General features: G+C 39.1%; 1 protein-coding gene across 3 annotated transcripts in view; it reads left to right on the top strand.

Annotated features, from left to right (window-relative positions):
- The window catches only part of NFIB (nuclear factor I B), a 414,175-nt gene that overhangs the window by 145,631 nt on the left and 241,299 nt on the right, over positions 1–27,245 (top strand). The window lies entirely within an intron of this gene.

Here is a 27,245-nt window from a genome sequence, read left to right as displayed (position 1 = left end):
GTATGTCAGTGTCTGTATTTATGTGTGTCTGTATGTATGTTATTATGTGTCTGTCTGTCACTATGTATGCCTGCGTGTATGTCTCAGTATGTGTGTGTTAGTATGTATGCCTGTATGCGTGAATGTCTGTTTCAGTATGTGTGTCTGTTAGTATGTATCTGTGTCCTTTTGTATCTGTGTGTGCGTTTGTGTCTGTGTGTGGACCCAGTGGGCGGTATTTGGAGGCGGGCCCGAGGGGGCCCAGACCCTGAGCTGAGTTAGGGGCCCCAAAATTTCTGGTGGCGGCCCTGGCCAAATCAACAGAACACACTGGTAAACTCTGCAACACAAAAAGGCATGGATGTCCACGACAAACAACAGTGGCGGATGATCGTAGGATCCTTTTCATGGTAAAGAAATACCCCTTCACAACATCCAGCCAAGTAAAAAAACACTCTCCAGGAGGTAGGCATATCATTATCCAAGTCTACCATAAATACAAGACATCACAAGGTACAAAATGATTGATAAGCATCATGAATAGAAAGGCAACATTAGATTTTGCCAAAAAGACATCTAAAAAGGCCAGCCCAGTTCTCGAACAGCATTCTTTGGACAGATGAAACTGAGACCTGTACTAAAAGTATTGAGATGGCCTGTGATCCAAAGCATAACACATTAACTGTAAAACACGGTGGAGCCAGTGTGATGGCTTGGGCATCCATGGGTCACTACTGTTGATGATGTGAAGTCACATGCAGCTGGATGAATTCTCAAGTCTATAGGGATATATTGTCTGCACAGATTCAGCCAAATTCAGGTAAGTTAATCGCACAGCTCTTCACTTTACAGATGAACAATACATACTGCAAAGGCAAAGTTTTTTAAGGAAAAGAAGTGGAAAGTTCTGCAATGGCCAAATCAAACACTTGTTCTCAATAACATCGAGCATGCATTTCACTTGATGAAGACAAAACTTAAAGAGGCACTCCAGGCACCAAAAAACCTCATATAAATTAAGTTGTTATTGTGCCAGGAAGCCCCTGGCGCACTTTCACCTACAGGGGTTAAATCATTCTCAAATGGTTTAACCCTAAAGTTTCCTCTCCATTCCCCCCAGGCGGTATCTGGCTTACATTCACGCCGCTAATTGACTGAGAGAAATAAATACAAAATAAAATACACACACACCTACAAACACTGTGAATGTGGAATCACTAATCTGCTCCGAAGAACAAAATATCTACATATATGCTTTAAGTACCTAACACTAGGTGATTACTTAAGCCTCCAAAAAAAGGAAATAAGAGGAAGAAAAAAGTAAGATAACAGCCCTGCTGTAGAGTATTGTAAGCTAGTAATATAAAAAGATAGCTTACCTTATTGTAAAAGACCTACTACCAGCAAACTAAATCTGTGATATAAATCTAATGAAGACAGTAAGAGACAATGTGGGTAGGGAGGAAAAGGTAGACAGGATGAAAATTTAGTCTGAGGCAGACTGAAGGGTAAACCAAACCATAATAACTCTGGTTCACTATGCGCTGAACCTATAATGACAATAGGTAGAAACCCTAAGAGCAACTAGTCCATAAATGCTAGTCCCTTAGGCTACTTCAGCACACAATATGGAAAAGTATATGCCTTCATTACCAGAAGAGTTTTTTTTTGTTATATAATATCTCAACCAGTAATGCCAGAACTTTTTATCTGATTGTTGTGACAGAGCTATAGAATATGTTAGTGTTTTGTTAGTGTTGGTAAAGCAAAGGAAAAAGATTTTTACTCTAAAAAAATGGATGTGGGATTCTCTGTTTGAAGAGGCGGTTTTATCAGAGTCTGTATAGCAACTAGATAAATACTTGCAAAAACATCATATTCAGTAATATACTTTTTATCTTGATCGAATGAGAGATCTGACTGCCATTCTGGAGTCAAAAATGCCCCTTTTCCCTTCTTTGTTGCAAAATTAGGAAGTGCATCAAACTAGGGCTGCTTGTCTTCTTTTGGATCAACAGCAAAATCTGATGTGCACTACTAGTCTTTTTTCAGTCTAGTTAACTTTGTAACTATATGAAATAATATTAATCATGTTCTCCAGAGTTAGTATAGAATTAGATCATATTAAAATACCAAATTATTTTTTATTTTCCAAATATAGCATTATTAGCTATTGCTCTCTAGTTATATATTTTAAGGGCAAAGGTCAGTCGCTCACAGTTAATCATATAAACTAACGTATCTTCTACAGCAGTAGTATCTGTGAGGCCCCTAACTTATGATGTGACAGTGAACTTTAGACAGGGTATAGAGATGTCATGTTAGTGTAATGTCTCAGCAGTACAGGGACAGATGGGTTATGCATGGATAAGATGAGTCCAGTTGTTGATGTGTCTCTGATACTCAGCTTGACAGGGTCATGCAGAAAGTATGAAGACTTAGAAACACTGTCATTTCCTAGGCTCAGATGAACACTAAGTTCTATTAAAAGAAGCTTGAAGCAGACTTAAAACATGTTTGCCAATACTTTCTTGGCATAGATATTTTTTTTTCTGGCCGCCGCTACAGATATGTGTTATCATATTATTATAATCATTATTAGCACTATTATTATTGCACTTAAATCCTGTTCCATTATAACAAGGAACAGATTCATCTATTTCCTCTGCTCTGTATACATCATTATAGAGACACATTAACAGTGCTTCCATTTTTAACCATTCGGCTGCCAGTGGGGTTTGGAGGATGTACAAGAGCACAGAGAATGTTTTGTTTTTCACATTTTTTTTCTGGCCATTCACATGCAAATGATCCTGCCTGAGATTTCCTTTCTTGCTGCTTTCTGCTGAGATAAAAGGGTTCTACTGTAAATACACTGTTATTCTCTGTGTTAGGCTATTTCTTCTCCCATCAACAAATTGCTTCTAAAAATCCCCTAAAAATACAATGTTTCTATCACTCTTTTTGATGAATGTCCCTCTTTTATTTCTCAATAGTTTAGAGCTTTGAGTATAAAGCAAATACAAGCTAAAAAAGTAAAAACATTTGTTTTATAATTTTCATTATAATATAATAATAACAATAAGAAAAACATAGTAGTAATGTAATATATATTGTTACGGTCTTTATTTTTCATGCTTATGTATTTATTTATATACATTTCCATAAAAATCAAGGAAGAACTGTTAAGCAACACACAAAGTCCTCTCATTATGTATGTATATATGACAGAAAGGACATTGTGTTAAAGGGAATATATATAGAGAGAGAAGAGAGAGAAAAGGTTATGGGTGCATCTGATTGTCCAATGTTTACTCAAAAACATTGCGCTGGAGTAGTTGTCTATATATATATATATTTTATGTGATGTATGAGTGTGTGCTTGTTTGTTTGCTAAATGTTTCAGCTCCCGAGTCGTTTTTTTTTTTTTTTTTTTATCCTGCTATTGCTTCTCTCTTTGGAGTGTTTCGATATGAAATATTAGTTTTGTTTGCGAAATGGACTTGTACCTTGATTTTGTACAGCAGTGTACTCCAAACACAAGTAGCCCTTTCTATCCTGTACCAAATAATGTATAACTGCTGGTTTAAACTACACAGAGCTCAGATATAAATGGAAAAATCAGAAAGCTGTATCTGTTGAAACATGAATTTTGTATTCATTATTTGCTTTTGCATTTACATTTCTGGAGGCCTTGAGCAAAGAGGGATTTGAAGTTAAAACTAGAGACAACTTAAAGGTATCCTTCCTTCATTTCCTCTAGATTCTCATGGTATTTGTGTAGGCTTTCTTCACTTCTTGTTCCTGTTCACATACATTTTTTTTTACATAATAAACTGTACTTGGATGTTTTAATATGCTCTATCCAATTGTATAACGTTGTAGAATGTAATTGGCACTTTATAAAATAACAAACATTGATAGTTAATAGTGAAGGACATTTGCATTGAAAACGGGCTTGTGCCCAGTGGCGTACACATAACCCATGGGGCCCCGGTGCAAAACTGATCCATGGGGCCCCCCTGAACCCTCCTCCCTCCCTCTTCCTCCCCTCTAACTCTCCCCCCGACAGACACACACATACAGACAGATAGATACATACAAAGACACATACATACAAACAGACAGACAGGCACACATACATACAGACACACACACATATAAAAGACCCACATATATACAAAAAACAGACAGGCACACACACATACATACAGACAGACACAGACACACACACACACATGACAAATATACATACAAAGACACATATAAACAGACAGGCACACATACATACAAACAGACAGACAGGCACATGTACATTCAGACAGACAGGCACACATACAGACAGACAGACAGACAGACACACACACACACACACACACACACACAAGACACACATACATACAAAGACACATACATACATAAAAACAGACAGGCACACATACATACATACATACATACAGACAGACAGATAGACACAGACACATACATACATACAGATAGACAGACACATACAGACACACACACACACACACACACACACAAGACATACATACATACAAAGACACATACATACAGACAGATAGACAGACACATACATACAGACAGACACACACAAGACATACATACATACAAAGACACATACATACAGACAGACAGGCACACATACAGACAGATAGACACAGACATAAAAACAAACACACACACATAATATTTAAGTCACCCTCCTGTTACCCTTTCACTGGGGTCCAGTGATGGATCAGGTTGATGGGAGTCAGAGTTCCCACTCTGACTCCATCGTCCTTCCTCCCGTGCAGGCTCTGTGTAAGCTGGGAGGAGTGACATGTAGTCACTTCCTCCCAGCAGTGATGATCTCATCACAGGGAGCACGTTCGCACTGTTAAAGCGCCCAGCGCTGACTGGCCCCCTGACAATCCATATCCATCGGGTGGCCCCAGCGGTTTGCCGTGTTGGCCGGGGACGCAAATGGTGATGGCGGGCACCAGGTCGCAACTGCGGCCCCTGCGACTGTGGTATGTATGCCAGTGCTTGTGCCTGAAACGTTTGCTGTATTACACTGTCCTTCAAATAAAAAATTGGTAGCACCGTGGTATGCATACTCCGTCTGTTTGATAAAGTGACTCTGCCAGATATAGTCTATACACAACTATATACCATTGTAAAACCTGCCTTTATATTCTGTTTTTTTGGTTTTACATTGGTTCAGCAGTTTTTTAAATTAAAATAAAACTTGATAGCTATGCTTGGGCATTTTCATCAGAGGTCATCCGTACAGGGTACAGAGGACCATAAGACATGAAAGTTGCCAATGTCACACGTAAGAATAATAAACACATCGCATGTTGATGTTATTACCATTATTATTAACAATATTTTAATATTGTCTTCAGATGAATAATATTCTGGAATAGAACATATATGTTAAAGTGTTCTAATAATGTTTAGACTTACAGTGTTAAGTGTTTATTTATTATCAGCATTTGTTGCAAAATGTATACTACAGCTGAATTGAAATACTGCCTTAAACTCAAATGAATTATTTTATAGCTCATTTGTCAGTTCTCTGACTTTTCTGTATAATTTGGATCACAAACTTAGTGAAAATCTCTCTTTTATTTAGATTTTTTAAAATTTTATTTGCATTTTCATGTGATCCAACAGGGGTAATATTGAACATGGAGATTGATTTCAATTGAACGAAGAAAACAAATAAAAACCGTTGACTCCAATATATTATACGGGATACAAAGCAAAGGTGCCAACTGCTTGCTAAAAGCCAGTGCAGTTTAACTAAGCCATGGGGCTCTCAATTACCATATTCAGTGTGTTGGGACATTCATCAATGCATTTCTTCACTTATCACATACTCTTGCATGCAAATGAGTAATGGGAATCCGATCTGATTAATGTACATGGCATCAGGTGGGGCACATATCCACTAATCCGTAGCTTGAGGGGACATTGCCCAACTAAGCCACATGGCTACATTGTACAGTCCCCTGTCCTCCTCCTTCTGTTCAGGATGTCATGTCACAATGGAGAATTAGCATTTGAAATCTCTTTATACTTCTGTTACAACCTTGAGCTGACCGCCAGAATACTAATCATGCACCTGTGCAGTCTGCACCTGAAACCTCCATGAACGACCAAATTACCTAGCCACCCACCCAACCACAACATTGTATCACATACCAGGCTTTCAAAAGACTTGGAATTCAGATACCGCAGACCTCAAGCACTCTGAATGTCCGTAGTATTGCAGCTGACTGCTTGTTATGGAAAGCCAGGCTATAAGCCTCATTATGTTTTGTTTAGCTGTTTTGACAAAAGCATGGCCTGCATTCCTTTACTATCATCATTTCTTTATATATCAGCTTTTACGCAAAGTGTTTGAACAATCCTAACATAAATTATCACAGAACAAACTATTATGTTTTAAAGAACAAAATGGGGGAAGGAAATAAAGCGGCAAGCAAAAGCAAAAACAAACAAATATTATGATAATAATAAGACCATGAAACTTAAATTAGAATTTCATTACAAATGGGTAACCAAATACTAAAGGGGTACTTGATATAAAGTTCAAGATTGTTAATCACTGTATAATAAAGTGATGAACTGAGACAGAAAAGGCCAGATTGTGTGTCTAGCCCTCCTTATTACAACTTCCAATCAATTAGAGAAATAAAAGGGAAGAAACACACAAAATCTCAGGCTCCTACGGCCTGTTGTGACGCAGGCTCCGAATACACCGGGCCGCACAAAATGGCAGACACTAGCTGTCCATCAAGTCCTGTGCCCACGCAGTCTCTGCTCACACAACTGGACGCAATATTCACCCTATTCTGGGAGAAACTGGAGGAGCACTCCAACACCCAATTGTCTCCCGAACGGGGAAAGAAAGGAGAGGGACCGGAGACAAAGAGGCGGCATGGCCCTGTCTCGGGCACAGCACTTTGCCCAGCATATGACCCACGCACCAAAAGCCCACACGGGCTGAGGGTCAACCGAAGTCCCCCTCAGTGGCACCACCCGAACCGCCGGATGGCCGCCCGCCGCAGGCGGCGGAAGAAGATCAGGACCCCCTGCGGCGCCAACCCAGGGAGAGACCCGGTCCCGCGGAGTTCCCGAGTCTGCTGGACACTAATGCCAGCATCATACCAGGCCTGGGGCTGGAGAGGGGCCTCCTTCTGCCCTCAACCTACCATCACACTCCAAGACTTTCCAGCAGTAGCTTCCCACTTGCCAAGCACGGGGATCGTCTGACAGCATGGTCAGGGGACAGGATCCGGTCTGCCATTCAAGGAGAACTTTCCTCGGTTCCACATTACCCCATTCAGGCAGACTGTGACTCATTGCTCTCCCTAGCACCCCACCTCCATTATGCCTCTCCAGCCCAACTATTTTATTTCACCCGTATTGCATGACACCATAACCACTTTACTAACAGCACAGGCTGCCAACGACCATAATGCCCACAAAGTGAGCCAGGCCCCAATTTGCCCAAATTTTAACTGAGGAAATCACTATGCCACTTTGGCAACCTTGTATAGGAGTCATGCCACACTTCATTAAGCGCTAGCCGATCAGGTGGTTCCAAACACAGCTACATGGGCCTACTCATGTCCTCTCTCAACATGACCAACTACTGTAAAGATACACAGTCTCTTAGCATATTATCACACACACAGTTCACTCAATGTATCTTATACTAAGCATGCTTCATTTTACCTATCTCACGAAAATCTAGGTTAACGCACGACTTTGGCGAATAAACTCATACATAGGTAATCAATCAATCACTAACTCAGTCTATCAGCATATCGAATCGCACAAGCTTGTTTAACCTTTAACATGTTTCCTGTTCTGATTATAAAAAATGTGCAATGTTTTCCAATGCCATACTAATGATGTTATATGTATACATATTCACTTGCACCAGTTATTGTAGCAGTGCAAATTTGGCCGTTCACACTTTGCACGAATAAAATAAAGAATTGAAAAAAAAAAAAAAAAAAAAAAAAAAAGGGAAGAAAACGGTTCATAGTGTAGGATTTTGGCTACTGAATACAGACTTTATAATGGCTAAAGGTAATGGGAGGTGGGCATGAGAGGGGTATGAGCATTACAGCTATGGCGGTATTAGGCGATACGTGGACTTACACACACAGGTTTACTTTATTATGTATTAGAACAGATATAAAAAGCTAGATTCTGCCTCTTGTCTTTTCTACCGTAAGTTTTCTTTTATAACAAATATTTTAGGATATAATAATGGTTTATATTTTAGGAGATCTGATTGAGTACAAGATTAGGCAGGAATCCAAAACAAGGTTATAAATTAGAATTAAAAAATATGGCACTATGGCAATGTTTAGGAATTTAATACGGCAGAGATGCATATAATTTATACTATGATTACCAAAAATAACAAGGAATATATATTGGGAATAGTGTTATATGTCATTAGTGCATCGTATAGATAATAACAGGGAATTGAAGGGCAACCAGAATATCTCTGGGTGACAGGGATAGTGGCTTCATTAAAAACCATAATTTGTCATAAAAATATGAAAGCCAGAAAGATTTATTTATTTTATTTCATACATTTCTTGTCTTTTTCGTGACTACAGAAATATACAACAAGCATTCACACGCAAAAGTAAAAATAACACTGGGCAAAGAGTGTGCAAAAATAACGGTGTTAAAAAGAAGAGAAACAAAATTACACACACATTCATTTATGTTCTAGTACACATGATATGCAAACATACAGAAATCCTTGCATGTATTCACACCTTATTACATATAACAGTCACATATATGCATATGTAGGAACAATGCAAAAAAAACAATGTTAAAAGGTATTTCCATATAGAAATTAAGCATTTATTAACATAAATACAGACATGAACTAAGGCATACACACATTCATTTTTTTTTATTTTTTTTTAATTACTTTTCAGATTAGTAGAGTTAATGGATCACTATACATGCAAACATATATTCCTAAAGCTATAGTTTTATTCTATCTGTAGTAATGTGACCCCCGCTGTGTAAGGGCTTGAAGGGTATACCCCACTTTACATACACTCACTTTAAGTACACTCGCGAGTACAGACATTCCCACGCCTCTTCTGTCCGCGAGTCATTGGCGGATCCAGGGGGGGGGCAACGGGGCAATTGCCCCCCCCGAGATTCTCCCCTGCCGGCTAGTGCAGGGCTGGCATTGCCCAAGCGCCAGCCCTGCAATGTGCCTGCGGACCGGGGAGGGAGATCAGTGATCTCTCTCCCCGGTTCGCAGGCACATTACTGACAGCCGACCGGAAGGGGAGGGAGAGAGGACCCGGGAGCTGTTACCAGCAGCTCCTCCGGGTCCTCCTCTCGCGAGATTTGGAGCGTTGCCGCGGTTACCACGGCAACGCTCCAAATCTCGCGAGAGTGAACTCTAGCCCTGGAGCGCGGGCTAGAGTTCACTGGAACCACTGGACCACCAGGGATTCCCCACTGGGACCACCAGGGATCCATAAATACCCCCCCTCCTCCTCAATAAAGGTAAGAAGGGAGGGGGGACATAAATATATTTTATTAAATACATTTTTTTTTTTTTTTAATGAAAAAGCCTCCCTTCCCTCCTCCCCTTCCCCCCATACACACTGCCCCACATACACACTGCCCCACATACACTGCCCCACATACACTGCCCCACATACACTGCCCCACATACACACTGCCCAACATACACTGCCCCCATACACACACTGACCCCATACACACACTACACACACTGACCCCATACACACACTGCCCCCATACACACACTGTCCCCATACACACACTGACCCCATACACACACTACACACACTGACCCCATACACACACTACACACACTGACCCCATACACACACTACACACACTGACCCCTTACACACACTACACACACTGACCCCATACACACACTACACACACTGACCCCATACACACACTGACCCCATACACACACTGACCCCATACACACACTACACACACTGACCCCATACACACACTGACCCCATACACACACTGACCCCATACACACACTGACCCCATACACACACTGACCCCATACACACACTACACACACTGACCCCATACACACACTACACACACTGACCCCATACACACACTACACACACTGACCCCATACACACACTACACACACTGACCCCATACACACACTGACCCCATACACACACTACACACACTGACCCCATACACACACTACACACACTGACCCCATACACACACTGACCCCATACACACACTACACACACTGACCCCATACACACACTGACCCCATACACACACTGACCCCACACACACACTGACCCCACACACACTGACCCCATACACACACTGACCCCACACACACAAACACTGCCCCATACACACAAACACTGCCCCCATACACACAAACACTGCCCCCGTACACACAAACACTGCCCCCGTACACACAAACACTGCCCCCATACACACAAACACTGCCCCCATACACACAAACACTGCCCCCATACACACAAACACTGCCCCCATACACACACTGTCCCCATACACACACTGTCCCCATATACACACTGTCCCCATATACACACTGTCCCCATGTACACACTGTCCCCATATACACACTGTCCCCATGTACACACTGTCCCCATATAAACACTGTCCCCATATAAACACTGTCCCCATACACACACTGTCCCCATACACACACTGTCCCCATACACACACTGCCCCATACACACACTGCCCCACAAACACTGCCCCACATACAAACACTACACACACTGCCCCACATACAAACACTGCCCCCCATACAAACACTGCCCCCCATACAAACACTGCCCCCCATACACACACTGCCCCCCATACACACACTGCCCACAAACACACACTGCCCACAAACACACACTGCCCACAAACACTGTCCCCATACAACACTGTCCCCATACAACACTGTCCCACAAACACTGTCCCCATACAACACTGTCCCCATACAACACTGTCCCACAAACACTGTCCCCATACACACTGCCCCATACACATACTGCCCCGCACACACTGCACACCTATACACACACAGTGCCCTACACACACTGCTGCCCCCCATACACACATTGCCCCAAACACATACACACACTGCCCCCCATACACACACTGCCCCACACAGACATACAGTGCCCCCATACACACACTGCCCCCTAACACACACACTGCCACCCTTACGCACTCACACTCACTTCACCGCTCACACACACTGCACCTTTCACACACACTTCACCCCTAACACACACCACTTCTCCTATGCCCTATATCCCAGCAGACCCCAGGTAAGTTGTCAAACTGTTCTTAAACGGTATGACTACTTACTCTGGGGTGGGATCCTGGCACTACTGGCACCATAACTACTACACTGAGCTGTAGTGGTTATTGTGCTAGGATTATTTTTTTTTAAATAATCTACAAGTGCCCCTCCCGAGATCAGGCTCTGGATCCGCCACTGCCGCGAGTGAACAGGAAATGGAAGGTTCTATTCTCGCTCAGGTCAGTGTCCTTGGGGCAAGAACTTTTCACACCTTCTGACATGGCACATATTAATCATCTCAAATTTATAATGCCTACTCCTAGCTAAACATTTATATATTTTTTCTGCCCCTAAATTGTCCATATTCTGCAATCGGGGCCATCCAGTGAAAAGGTTTACCCTGTCATTTTTTTATAACTATGACTTAGTAGCTTAGCTGCATTAGCCACAATTCTGAGGATTCAAAGTTAAACCATAAACATTGAAAGTGATAAATAGGTGTTTCTAAACAAAGACATCTGCAGTTGCAGTATCAGTTATGCCTGTAAATGACTATTGCAATGCAGTACTTGCATTGGGGAGTGAAAAAAGGTATTTTTTCACTTTAAGTACATTTTTGTTTTACATACATGCTCTCATCCCATTGTGTACTTAAAAGTGGGGTATGCCTGTATTTACTTCCCTTTCATCCCTTGCTGCGCTGGTCTCTGCCCTGCTGGCATGCCTGCTTGGTGAGATCATCAATTTTGATGATCTAAACCAATCCAATGCTTTTCTATAGAAAAACATTGGGAGGCAAATGTGCATGCACAGCAAAACGCTTTGCAGCTCCAATCAGATGTCCTCTATGAACAGCTAATCAGTAGGCTGCAATAAATAAAGAGCACTGTTGTGATTATGGTGCCAATAGTGTCTTGGTGCTTCCCAATGCAAGTGACTAAACCATTTTCTAACAGTTTGACTCATTACCTGCCTCCATTGCAGGCTCCTCTATCGAGAGCTCTCTGCCTGAGCTAAATCCAGCAATGCATGCATAGCTCATTGGCTGCGATTAATCAGCTGACACTTTAAAGGACCACTCTAGTGCCAGGAAAACATACTCGTTTTCCTGGCACTAGAGTACCCTGAGGGTGCCCCCACCCTCAGGGACCCCCTCCCGCCGGGCTCTGGAGAGAGGAAGGGGTTAAACTTACCTCTTTTTCCAGCGCCAGGCGGGGAGCTTTCCTCCTCCTCTCCATCTTGATCGCGACGTCATCGGCTGAATGCGCATGCGCGGCAGGAGCCGCGCTCGCATTCAGCCGGTCGCATAGGAAAGCATTTACAATGCTTTCCTATGGACGCTTGCGTGCTCTCACTGTGATTTTCACAGTGAGAAGCACGCAAGCGCCTCTAGCGGCTGTCAATGAGACAGCCACTAGAGGATTTGGAGGCTGGATTAACCCTCATTATAAACATAGCAGTTTCTCTGAAACTGCTATGTTTATAAAAAAAAGGGTTAATCCTAGATGTACCTGGCACCCAGACCACTTCATTAAGCTGAAGTCGTCTGGGTGCCTAGAGTGGTCCTTTAAGCCAATAAGCTGACCCTGCACTACTGTGCTAAGCTTAAAGGGACACTATAGTCACCAGACAACTACAGCTTATTTTATTTGTTCTGTTGAGTAGAATCATACCCTTCAGACATTTTGCTGTAAACACTGTTTTATCAGAGAAAATGCAGTGTTTACATTACAGCCCAGTGGTATCTCACTGACCACTCCTTAGATGGCTGTTAGAGATTCTTCCTGGGTCATGGCTGCGTAAAATGCATCAAAACATTCAGTATCTCCTCCCTCTGCATGCAGACACTGAACTTTCCTCATAGAGATTTATTGATTCAATTCATTTCTATGTGAGATGCTAGTTGGCCAGGGCTGTGTTGGCCCGATCTGCCTCCTTGTCAGTTTCAGCCAATCCTATGGAGAAGCATTGTTATTGGATCAGGCTACCACTTCTGCTGATGTCAGCAGGCAGTGGGCAGGTCTAAAGGAAACAGGGACAAGTAAGCAGCTGCAGACTTGAAAACAAGTAAGATTTAACCATATTTAGGGAGGCATGAGGGGAACAGGGGGGCTAGATGGTGGTTTTAACCCTATAGGGTCAGGAATACATGTTTGTGTTCCTGACCCTATAGTGCTCCTTTAAAAGAGCTAATGGAAGCTCCGATCACCAGAAGGAAAGAGACAGTGAGCAGCACCTGGCAGACTCCAAATAAGAAGTGCTAAAGTAGTTATGGTATTTCTAGTGTTCTTTCAACAGAGAAAGCTACAAAGCCTTAAAAGTCATAAAATGTGGCCTACATTATGGATATACTTTAGGGTTAATACACACCAGCACGTGCATACATGGATATGTGAAATACACCAAGGCTTGGTTAAATATTAGTTCCATAAATCTAGCTTGGCTTGTTTCCAGAAACATGTAGAATGCAGATTACAACACAGCAAGTTAAGACAGTTATTATGTCACTCTGAGCCTTTCATTCATTACTTTTATTTTACCTTTCAATGCAGCCGTAACTAATGTTCTTACTAGAATCCCCAGTGTGAAAGGTCAGACCAGATACTTTACCTTTATGAAGAGTACCTGAAAAATATGCAACAGTAATACGGATTAATTGAACCTGCCAAACTCATATAAAAATAATACTCAATCTTTTTATAATCTGGATTAGCCATATACTGTATGTATTAGCATGCACAATTTAGTATGTAAACTATCAATGTTTGCAAGCTGGTAGATGTGTATATGTACTTTATCTTCTCTAAATGATTATTTAGATTCACTGCTCACCATTGGAATTCTCATTCCCACCACAAACACCCATTCCACACATTCTGTCTATTTTGATATATTCATATACATTCATTAGTTCCAAACTTTACACATAAGGGGGGAGTTTTCAATGGAAAACAGGATTCCATATCAAATGATTGAACACCTGCAGCCTTGCACGTGCTTTACACTAAAATATCATAGTATCCAGTTTAGGATATAAAGGTATGGATATTAAAAAGTAAATGTTTTCCTATCATCAGATTAGGTACATTCATTTTAACATTTTCTTCCATTTAAGAAGAAAGGGTTAAAATATTTTGTGTATCTTTTAATTTCTCCTTTTTCCCTTTGCTGTAATATCAGTGATGTGTTCTATACTATTTTTTAGCTAGACTCTCCCTACACACTGTTGCTGCGGTGACACTGAGAGTGAGTTTTTGTGCCCAGAACAATGGCTAAAGGTTTGACTGATCACCACATTCTTCACTGACTAGATTTATGCAACCCTATTCTTTATGGCGTTGGAATGGTGGGTATCAAATATTCAGAAAAAAAAAAACACACCACAATTAGTGACTTTCGCACAATATACAACAATGCGCAGCAATGTTAATTAATAGTCACATATTGGTGGTTTGGTGCATAGTCCTATTAATTATGTGGGAAGAAACAGTTTTCGTTTTTACTTGTAAAGATATGTGTATGGGTGACATAGTTATACTAAGAGTGTTAATTTGCATAACAATTACAAGTCTGACTTAAAACAAGAATTGACTAGACTCAACAACTTGTATAATTAACACTTAATTAGGGTAAATACAATACAAAGTACAAAGTGGTGTCATTTAAAAATACTTACACTGTCTTGTTTATGAGCCAACTATGTAACTAGATGAAAATTTATGAACGCATTGTTATTTAAAAAAAAACATGCCACTGGCAGATGCATATTGAATATGAGTTGTCTGTTATAAGTCAATATGTCGCATTTGCTGGTGAAAAGTGTAAAGTTTAACACATAGCACTATACCATGAAAGCTATACACCTATAAAATATATATAATATCTTCAGAGGGGACAATGCAGGACTATTTTTACATTATCATGGAATTGTAAAAAGTCTTGAAATCAGTATCCAATATTGCTTTGATGCTAATAAATGTATGCAAATAGGAGAATTTGAGCTGTTTTCTTCTGCCTTTTTTTATCACCTGTCTCTTTAATATCACTTTTTGTTTTGGGACAGAGGGTGTATTCTAATTATATACATACTGTGAGCATTAGTCAAATAAATAACTACTAAATAAAGCATGAATAAAAAATACAACATTGTTTTCGCATTGTATGTCAAAAATATGATACTTTAGAGATTCATTTACCGGGTATGTTTTATCTTAAGTATAAAGTGAGAAGTTATAAATTAAAAAAAAAAAACAGCACTTTGCAAAAACAGCCAAATAATGTTGGTTTGTAGAATCAAATATTCATCTAACTCTACTAAGCAATTACAATGTCTGAGACATTTTCAGACCTTCCCTTAGGGAAGAGGGGCCTTGTGCCCTGTGCCCAACATTCTTGGAGGCCCACTTGTTGGAACAGGAGATGCGTGGAATTAGCAGCTCTCTGTAAACACACCTTCTGTATGCTCTTTCATAGCGTTAGTGCTCTCCATACACTTGGGATGCAGAATTGCAGAATTCTGTGATTTTGCAATAAATTGTGTTGCGAGAGAGCAGTGAAAACTGTCTGTACAGTCTAGCCTGATAATGGCATTCACCTAATATTCCTGCCCAGTTGCTAGGCCATCAGGGACCCAGTATGTTATTGCAGGTGGGTGAGGCAATGAGGCACTGCAAGCGTTATTTGCCATGTGCTCGGCATATCTTTAGGGATGGCAAATCCATTTTCTGTATTTGTTGTTCATTTGATTATATAAAGATTTTTGTGATCATGATAGATATATAAATACATCAATTAAAGCAGCAATCACGTTGCTAAGATAGAATGGTGACACCTTTGTCCAAATCACAAACTGACAAAGTTTTGGTCCCTAAAATGGGCCTTTGTCAACCTAGCTGGCTTAACACAATAGAAACACATAGGTCTAAGTAAAAATTGAACATGGCACTTTTTATATAGTGACTCCACATGGCCAGCCTCCAACGGTTTCAGTACATTATATTACAAGGACATTTGTAAAATGTTACGTTTGATTTCCATGAGATCCTGCTGCCCTTTCACAAAAGTAATCACTTAAATTCTTGTTCCATTATGTGTACTTTTGTATTTGCCTTCAAAAATCCCGGAGAGCAGTAAATGTGGACAGGAAGTGTCAATTGTTATAACTGTTGGAAGAGATCTGAAGCTGTATTTGGGAAGTAGAAGTATTTTCCTGTGGTTTAATCATAAGCAATAGTGTTTATGCATTGTATTAAAAAAGGGTTGATTTTTTTAAGTGTATTAATCAGGTATACATACATGCATATACAGTACACAAGTTGGTCTTATTATGTGCTATGGTTGGTAGCTCTGCAACACATTATCATGGTGCTTTGGTGAATCATATTTATGTTCTAGATTTATCCTGTACAGCAAAAGTATGGATTTGTCTGTATCCACATGTTGCACAATACAAAACAGAAAGTATCCCATCTAACTCTATAGATCTGCATATTAGAATAGGAAAGCTATTATTTTCTAACACCATATTGCCAAATAGCTTTTCTGTAAGACCACCTTCTAGAAGAAGTAAAACATTTTCCTGGTAGAGCTTTTGCATGCAGTAATGCAAAAGGCGAAAGAAAAACCAACCTCTCTGACCAAAAATGAAGGCATCAGTGGACTAGGACCACTAATTTATTATCTCCTTGAACAGTTCAGAGAGGAGAACAAACAAGCATTTTGAATACTGGATTCCACCACTGCCAAGATTTGTATATACCCATTACTACCAATACCCAGATAAATTGGTGGATAAATCTATTTATTAAACATTATAGCCAGATAACGGAAGGACACAATAAGATATAGAGTACAAGGATGTAAAAATAACAGAACAAACTGGCAACATTGTGGATCCAAGACCTTTTCAAGTCATGCCACCAAAGTTGTTATCATATTATTAGCAATTACTGGAAAAATTAGAGTAACATACATCTGAACAAATTGTTACAGAATTGCATGGTCAAACTCACCAAAATTGACCCTTTGACGTTTCAGCAATTTGGATGTTTTACAACCAAAAGGTTTAATTGCTGGGTTTAACCTATTGTCTTTCACAAGGCTTTTCTTTACGTGCCTTGCTTTGTCTTTTTACCGAATTTACATCAAGAAAGTTTAGCAAGAAAGTCTATTTGATAGACAAAACATTATTATAAAATTCTATTAAAATGAAAATGTATTATGTAATCTTGAGATTTTTCTGTAAAATAGTGTGTTACGTTACAGGCTAGTTTGTTGTTAAGTTTTTTTTTTTATGAAAACAGATATTAGGCTGTCCCTAAATAAGTATAAATATTCAGATTACTTGGTTTTAAGTTTGTCTTCTCAGTTTTTTTGTACCAATTTAAAATTACTATATAGTATAAATATATATAGTATAAATATATGATATATATGATGTCACATTGGTGGTTTTTGTCAAGTTATTGTCTTTGCACTTTGATCACATATCACATATTCGTTTGTACTAAGTATACATATATTTGTTGATGTACTTTCTTACAACCTGTCATGACTGTCATCTCCACTCTTGTTTTGTTGACATTTTGTTCTGCTTCTGGATTTCTTTCTAGCATAAGCATTGACTTTGCTTTAGATTAATTAGTCAACTTCTGCCCTGCTCCTTCAAAATCATATTGTATGTGCAATAAATATATGTGCAACCAACGCTTTATCCTTTAAATAATTAAAAATAGAATATTTATAATATATTTATTAGTATCTAGCAGTAATCCTCCCCAAAACACACATCAATGATGCAAATTGATAATGAAACACAGTTGAGCGCTATTTTACCCTAAAAGTGCAAATGTGGTAGTGATATAAAAAGTTGGTAAAACACTTTGCTTTTGGTTTTGTATTTTTACATTTTTTTTGTAAAAAAATGTTTACGGTACAAAAACAAAAGCTAAGTGTTTTACCTGCTTTTTATTTCACTATCACATTTGCACGTTAAGGGTAAAATAGTGCTCAACTGTGTTTCATTATCAATTTGCATCATTGATGTGTGTTTTGGGGAGGATTACTGCTAGATACTAATAAATTCATCGAATCTTTATTTAGACTTTTGCATTGTCTGTTTCATTAGTTCTGTGCCTTTAAAATTATCTGTAATGGCGAAAATGTTAAAAAGACATATGATAGATGCCTATTATTACTTTTTATGGTTTGAAGAAACATTCAGATCATAGCAAACTTATGGCAGCCATTTGATATAACTCCTTGGTATTGATAGTTTTAAAAAAGTTGTTTGTTTATATTTTGTACCATGGTGTCTCTGGGCCTTGGGTAGGGGCTATGTGGTGACAAGGTGTGTGACTATGTCAAGTTTGTTTGATATTGTTTGTCTTGTATTTCCTTAATAGGAAGGGGATGTGGGTGGTGAACAAGTAAGGCAATAGGTACCTGGTAGAGATTTAATGAGGGATACGCGTAAGGATTTGAAGGAGGTGCAATAACAATTAAGAGATGAAAATGTTGGAGGGGAGGGTAAAAGGAAGGAAAAGGTGGTTAATGAATGTAGTGATATATATTAAAGTATAAAGTGAGATAAATAGTTTTTGAAAAAGGAAAGAGAGAAGGATAATAATTGTTTTTTGTTTTTCATTCTCTTTCCTTGCCTCAGACTTATAGTGTTGTGTAGCATTTTTGCCTTGGCTTACAGAAAATATAAATAAAAAAAGATTATAGTATTTGCCTTATGTGTTTCTGTGCAGTTCTCATTATCTTATTATTTTTAAAATACATTCATACCTTTTACATATGTATGTGATTTTATCTTAGTATGTTATTTCAGATTTAGGCGATGCTACAGCCTTAACCTTGATCCCTTACAGGGATTCCTCAGGTTTATGGTTTTGTTTAGTGTTTTTTTTTAGTCTCCGTGTCTGACATACATTTGTTCTTTATAAATCGTAATCCTTTATAGGGAGGGAGACTATTTTATTGCTTTCATTTTGTTCCTTTTTAGGATGTCTTGCCTGGTGTGCATTTGTACCTTGTTTGTGATTTGCTCCTTTAATGAGACTCCTATGTTCTGTCCTCATTTTAGGAAATTTATTGGTTACTCTTAAAGCCTGATTCGTGCAATATGTTTTGTCTGTGTTATCCTGTACCCTTTAGTCTGTTACCTTTAATATACGTGTGTGTTATCTACATTCCTTGCCTATATCCAACCAAGTAATACTTAGTAAGCCTATATACTCCAGATTCCTGCTTAATTGTTGTATGTCTACCTTTTCTCCTCGTTCCTGATTGTCACCCACAGACAAAGCTCTCTAGTTCTTAGTGCTTTCAGTACCAGCCAATGTGGGTACATACAATATCCTAAGAACAGACCCAACAGTCTAAAGGGTGCTGAGGTAGGCAGCTCTGTTTAATTTATTTATGTTTAATATGATTAGGTGACCATGGAATGGCTGTTGTTGTGGGGACTCCTATGGCATACGTCCCTGACACCCCATTTATTATTATACCATGATAGAACAGCACCTCGAGGAAGCCTATCTATGCTCTTTTTGTGTCAAGCATCACGAAAGAAAGTTCTGATGCATTTCTGATGCATGTTTCTGCTACATGCAAGACATATTACATGGTTAATTGCAGTTGGCAAAGCTGATGAGTGATATCCTATAGGATAAGGGTCCTATACGCTCATGTCATACTTATGAGTTTTTCTTGACTTTGTGTAATAATTGCAGTTTGTGACATGATAAATCCCTAAAAAAGTTTCCGTTATTCTACTCAGTGCTGACTTACACTGTAATGCAATAGCTTGCAGGACTGTTATAAATGATGACATCATATAATGAATATTAGTTCTCTGATTGGTGTGGGAAGATATAATGGGTTTCTGAGGTCGCATGTGTCATATGAACCATGTTTTTTTCAGCTTTAATGTATTGAATATTATAATATAATATAATGAATATTTTATTTTGTAATGAGTGTTGTTTTTTTATTTAGTGATGAAAAAAAATTGTCCCAGTTTGAGTATGCTGGGTCTCTGATAACATATTTATTTTCATTTGACTGTTAGAAAAGATGGTTGGAACCATGTTCACACAATTGTTGAGTAAGAGTTTGTTAGGAATTGTATCCTGATGATACATGGAAAACTGTAAATTGGATGTTTATGCGTTGCCAATATGGTCTTGTATCCTCTTCCGGGTGAGGAAGCAACTGTTTCACTGACCTTAAACCTTATAGTGGAAATAGGCAGATTGAGTCAACTTGTGGAAATGATTGACTCTTTGTTTTTTTTGGAGGCCTACGACACATTCATCATAGTGAAGGCCACTACCGAAATAATTTATTACAGCTCTACTGCATGTTTTAAATGCTAGGAAAGCATTTTACAGAAATAATAGAGAATAATTGTATAATAAAATTGGTGATTTGAGTGAGTAATGGCTATAAATAAATACACTCATATTGAGCAGAGCCTATTGAAGACGGGCTCAAATCTCACAGATGGGTGTTTGCTATGGTGACACTGTCCCTCTTCTGTCCTCCAACGGTAAGCTCAAGGAGAGAATGAAAAACAAAAGCAGAGACTCCCAGTGTAATATTCACAGATATATTGACATACATTTATGTCAAGAAATATTTGCACACTGATACAATTTTCAGAATTTTGGCTCTGTACGTCACCATAATGGATTTGAAATGAAACAACCGAGATGCAATTGAAGTGTAAACTTACAGCTTTAATTCAAGAGGTTGAACAAAAATACAATATGAAGCATTAAGGAAATGCAGTGCATTTTCATACAAAGTCCCCTTATTTCAAGGTTCCAAATGTAATTGGACAAATTAACGGAATCATATATAAAATGTAAATTTTTAATGCGGGTTTCCTCCTTCGTGATGCTTTGACAGGCATTTACAGCAGCTGTCTTCAGTTGTTGTTTGTTGGTCTTTCTGCTTTAAAATTTGTCTTCAGCAAGTCAAATGTATGCTTGATCGGGTTGAGATCAAGTGATTGATTCGGCCATTGCAGAATATTCCACAACTTTGCCTTAAACTCCTGGGTTGGTTTCACAGTATGTTTTGGGTCATTGTCCATCTGTAATGTGAAGCCCCATCCAATCAACTTTACTGAATTTGGCTGAATCTGAGCAGACAATATATCCCTATACACTTCAGAATTAATCCGACTGCTTCTGTCTTCTGTCACATGCTTTATAAACACTAGAGGCCCAGTGCCATTGGAAGCCATGCATGCCCATGCCATCACACTGCCTCCACTGTGTTTTACAGATGATGTTGTATGCTTCAGATCATGAGCTGTTCCAAACCTTCTCCATACTTTTTTTCTTCCCATCATACTGGAACATGTTGATCTTTTATCTGTCCAAAGAATGCTGTTCCAGAACTGGACTTGCTTTTTAAGATGTTTTTTTGGCAAAGTCTGATTTAGCCTTTCTATTCTTGAGGCTTACAAATGGTTTACACAGTGTGGTGAACCCTCTGTATTTGCTCTTGTGAAGTCTTCTCTTCATGGTAGACTTGAATAATGATATGCCTACCTCCTGGAGAGTGTTTTTTCACTTGGCTGGATGTTGTGAAGGGATTTTTCCTTACCATGCAAAGCAAAGTATGATCGTCCACCACTGTTGTTTTCCATGGACGTCCAGGCCTTTTTGTGTTGCAGAGCTCACTAGTGCATTTTTTTGTGTGGACATTCTGTATTTCTGTAGTGCATAGTATAACAAACAAGCTTGAAATGTAGCATGAAATGTCAAGAGTACTGCACTTAACAAAAACAGTGGGGCTGTCCGGATGTCCACATTTAGCTTATTCCTAAGATGGGAAAGCATGTGAATGATGCATGGAGTTCACAAAAGACAGCATCACAGGGATAGTGAGGTAAAGCGGCCTTCCATCCCAAGTCGGAGACCTGCATCTCAAAGGGGGCTCTGAGAGTCCAAGTCCTTCCAATTATGGGAATAACAAAACACCCTGGTGTTTCTCTGCCGCCATTCGCAAACAGTCTTCAGTCTGCGTGGATGATGCTTTGGGTTCATATCATGATGGCCCTTGGCCTAGGCAGGGCAAACAATGAGTGAGACAGGCGTTTTAGGTAAGGTTGAGCCTGAAGAAGTGTCTTTCACCTCTCAGATGACGCTTCACCAGTTTTCATCTTGAAGCAAGGGTGTTGAATTTCTATTTCCCAGGGCCTCCCAGAAGCATTTGAAAATCTCTTCTAATCTTCTCACGGACTGCTCCACTAGGTCATGATAGTCCTCCTTGGACTGCAAAAGAATAGACCCCTGCGGGAAAGGCACTTCTGACATCTTGTCGAGTTCTGCTGTGCGAAGAGTAAACTTTGGTTTCCCCATATTCAACTAAAATTGCAACTTATAATGACTTCTCCAGTCTGAATACTATTCAATCCCCTGAGTAGAATCCCTTGCAACAGCGTTCAGCTGAAAGTCTGTAAATTTTGACAATAAACCTGGCATTCAATTGGGTTGAATAATTATGATTACAAATGTATATAATCACCTTTCCTCTCACAACACTTGAAGTGAATATTACATCAAGGATGTCAAGATTCATACATGCATAAAACATGCATACTCTAAAGCTTATATTATATCTAAACACTTAATTTGGATGACCAATTCTCAGTAGCATACATTATTTAAAACTATATGCCCCATGAGCATTATATCAGCTCTTACATTCATTTTACAGCAGCAGCCTGAAGAATGTATTCTGTCTCTTCTGTGGGACTACTTCTATCACAAAAACTAATAGAAAATATATTAAAGGAATACTTTAGCATAAGGAATAAAAACATGCATTCCTAACATTATAGTGTTCTGCTAATAGTTTAGGTTGTAGGCCTCCGCCCTGTAAGGAGTAAAAAAAGTTGATTTACTTACCTTTTCTACCTTGCCTGGTATATATATCATCAATCTTGTGTCAGTTTCCTAGATAAAGTAAACAACTAATAGTAATGGAAGGTTTAAAGAATTTAAAGGGGAAAGTCACCAACCAGGAATTGTTAATTACAACCTATATTCAACTAAAACCAAGTGATTTATGATTTGTGATGTGTGAAAATTCTGTTAACATTTTGCTTGCTGCGCATACAGACTATTAGGGTTATTCACTAATGTTGCAAAAATCACTAGGAATTAATAGTAAAATCAATGTGAATTCCAAAATGTAGGCCAAAATAGTCGAATTGGAAAAAGCCTTAATTAACAACTATGCCTACCTCCCAAAATGGCAAATTAACATAAAGGGACACTTTAATGTAAGGGGTGTGTGAGGGGGCTGTTTTGATTAATTGTAATTGACATTAACATTTTTGTAAGTAAATAATTCAGAACAAATTCAGAACACTAGACATAGCCACATTAGAAGGCAATGTCTGCCTAATAGCGGACTCTGGTATTTAAGAGAGAGCCTTTCTTTCTGCAGTCCCTCCCGGCCAGTGATGTGTCTCTACTATATCCACATGGCACTGAATCTTCAATCACAAGCCTGTGCAGATCCAGCCAATCAGTGTCTCTCTGACTGCTTGTGTGACTCTTGGCCAGAGAGACAATATGGCTTCTGTTTGTGGAGTTTTCCTGAGTCAGGGAGGCATGGAGCAGTCTGAAGGAGAGCTGAAGGAGAATTATTCCACACACAGAAGTTACAGGCAAGGACTAAGCTATTTCCAAATAATACATGCTAATTTATTCTGAGGTAGAATTGTTTTATATTTATTACATATTATTGCTATTGGTTTTACATCACTAGGGTCAAAAATGTAGGACACATTTGTACAGTGTATATTAATCCAGGCCCATTTATAAATTAGAAGTTCATATAACAGTACTCCCTGCATTCCTGGTGTTACAGTAGCTCTTGGAGAATTCAGAACACCTCTGACCTCACCCTCCCATAGTGTATACACTATTTATCCTTCTTCATAATATACTTCAACTATATCTTATATTTACATTTATTAGTGTAAATACAGTATAAAATGTCACTAGTGTAAAAGGACACAGTGACACTAGTGTGTCAGTATATTTAGTGAATATATATATACTGAGCTAGCTGCAAGTAAATGGTAAACTAAGTATAGTAATGGTCACCTGATCTTTCTCAGTGTTAGTACTTTTAATATAACTATGACATATATTTTACTGTGTAACACAGATTTATTTGAGGGGGTGGGGGGGGGGGGCTGTTTGTAATATGAGGTACAAAAGTGAGATGTGGATTAAAGGGGTTGTTACTGGTAACATGGCAATGCCACATTTGGAAAAATACATAAATATACACCTCAAAAAATGTTTAATGTAAATCAAGTGCAGCCACTCCTCAACTGTACTGCTACTCTGAAACCTGTCAATGTAATATTATATCAGCTAGGTAAACGTTTTAGCCATGCCTGATGTAAATCATTAGTGTATTTACAGTTATAATAAAGCTTCCAATCCTTCCACATGTAAGTGTAGCCATCTAATAAATTAACCAGGTGCCTGCAGCTGAAAAGTAAATTAAAGGTCACTCAATGCACAATGACCATTTTAGTGAGCATGATCAAGTGGTCATAGTGCCTGGAGTCTGTAAGTGCAAAGTTTTACTTTGAAATGCTGCACATATGGAGTTTAAAGGACCACTATAGTGCCAGGAAAACATACTCGTTTTCCTGGCACTATAGTGCCCTGAGGGTGCCCCCACCCTCAGGGACCCCTCCCGCCGGGCTCTGGGGAGAAGAAAGGGTTAAACACTTACCTTTCTCCAGCGCCGGGCGGGAAGCTCTCCTCCTCCTCTCCGCCTCCGATCCTCCCTTTCGGCTGAATGCACATGCGCGGCAAGAGCTGCGCGCGCATTCAGCCGGTCTCATAGAAAAGCATTTACAATGCTTTCCTAGGGACGCTTGCGTGCTCTCACTGTGATTTTCACAGTGAGAATCACGCAAGCGCCTCTAGCGGCTGTCAGTGAGACAACCAGTAGAGGATTTGGAGGCTGGATTAACCCTATTATAAACATAGCAGTTTCTTTGAAACTGCTATGTTTATAAAAAAAAGGGTTAATCCTAGAGGGACCTGGCACCCAGACCACTTCATTAAGCTGAAGTGGTCTGGGTGCCTAGAGTGGTCCTTTAACCCCTCTGCTCCCAGAGGTGTAACTCCACCTCCAGCAGCGCCATAGGGGTGTCATTAACTAGACTGGAATAAGAATTCTTATGAATGACCCTCGGGACCCAGGTAAGAGATCAAACTGTTGCAAAACTGTTTGCCACATTACCAGAAAATGGAGCCAAGGTATTTGTAACATCATAATTACTACTTTAAGAAACTGGTATCATCAAAATCAAGAAGGCCATCAAGTCATCAAATCAAAACTGATTATGTGTCGGCTAATGTCAGTATTTTTCCCATATTCTTCTGTTTTTGATCAGCTGTAAGTTTTGTTGTTAGCAATACACCGACCTTAACTAACCCTAACTGACAGGAGCCCTCATGCTAGTTGGAGAAATGAGACTGGTTATGTGTTGCACACAGTGGCGGAACTACCGCGGTCGCAGGGGTGGCAGCTAAAGACAAAGACCCGAACGGGTCGAAATGTTGATTTATATTTTTTGCACCAGCTATTTGTTGTTAATACAATAAACACCATTTTTGCATGGATTTCAGACCTGGAGTGCTCCCTATACTTTATTTTTTTCTATATATATATGCAGGATTGCACCTAGGCATGGTAAATACAAGTTATTTTGTATTTGGGAGGCTGTCTGTCCAACATATAGAAATGTAGTAAACAATCATATCCAGGTATAGATTACTGCTAGTTGATACCTTAAAAATGTAAAATAATGTAAATATAGGCAAATGTATTTTTGATATAGTCATAATTCATATAATTATTGGGGGCTAACTATTTTAGAAACTATAATATCCCTTATCTTGTAATATTTGAGTTTGAAACGTATGCGTATACTGTGAAAATATATATTTTTTCACATGTAGTAGGCATGACAAGATAAGATAAATAAAAATTGTCACACCCTGATTTTAGGTGTTTAAATGGAATGTGATGGCATTTCTGGGAATACAGATTTTTAAAAAATGCCACATGAATGTGAACAAATAGTGAATGTGAACAAATACATACAATAAGTATAGTTACATCACACATCTGTACAACATAGGCATTGCAGTCTGCAAATGAACCTGATCAGTTTCATTACATTGCAATGCAAATAAAAGTTAATGCAAGTATGTAGGTTGTTGGATGGGAAGGGGGTTTACACTATTATTCTGTTACTCATTTAAATGTTTTAAACTTATGCTAATCAAAACTCAGTGAAGATATTGCTGATTTGTCATTAAATAATGTTATTTGTGGATACAGACATAAAAATGTGTTCATTTGTTTAAATTTAACTTAGTAGTGAAAGAGTTGACTTTGACCTTGACCAACTGTTTTAAAATAATAATATGGAAAACAAGTACTACTATAGCCTAGAAATCTTTATATATCGTCTTGCACCAAGGCCCTAGAAATAAAGAACTTGTCCCTGTTCCATAGCTTTTTGTAGACAAGCTGTCAGAAAATATCCATTCTACTTAACAGTCCACAGTAATACAACTGGCTGTGTTTTCATGTGCTGCACACTTACAGCTAAAGAGACTGGCCAGACACATTCTGGGAAAAAAGGATTGATTCAATTGGCATCATGTGCTGATTTCAGGGTCTTTTGACCTGTCTGGGTTTCTCAGTAGACTAGACTTATTGATATACACTTATTCTCTCTTCCATTGGTTGTCTGCTCATAAATATGGAGAGCAGTTTCTCTCTCCCTTTTAACCCAACCCCTCCCTTTACTCTGGCAGACAACCTCTCTCTATCA

This window comes from Pelobates fuscus, chromosome 5 (genome assembly GCF_036172605.1).
Source record: "Pelobates fuscus isolate aPelFus1 chromosome 5, aPelFus1.pri, whole genome shotgun sequence".
NCBI lineage: Eukaryota > Metazoa > Chordata > Amphibia > Anura > Pelobatidae > Pelobates > Pelobates fuscus.
This window is presented reverse-complemented; position numbering and strand designations above follow the sequence as displayed.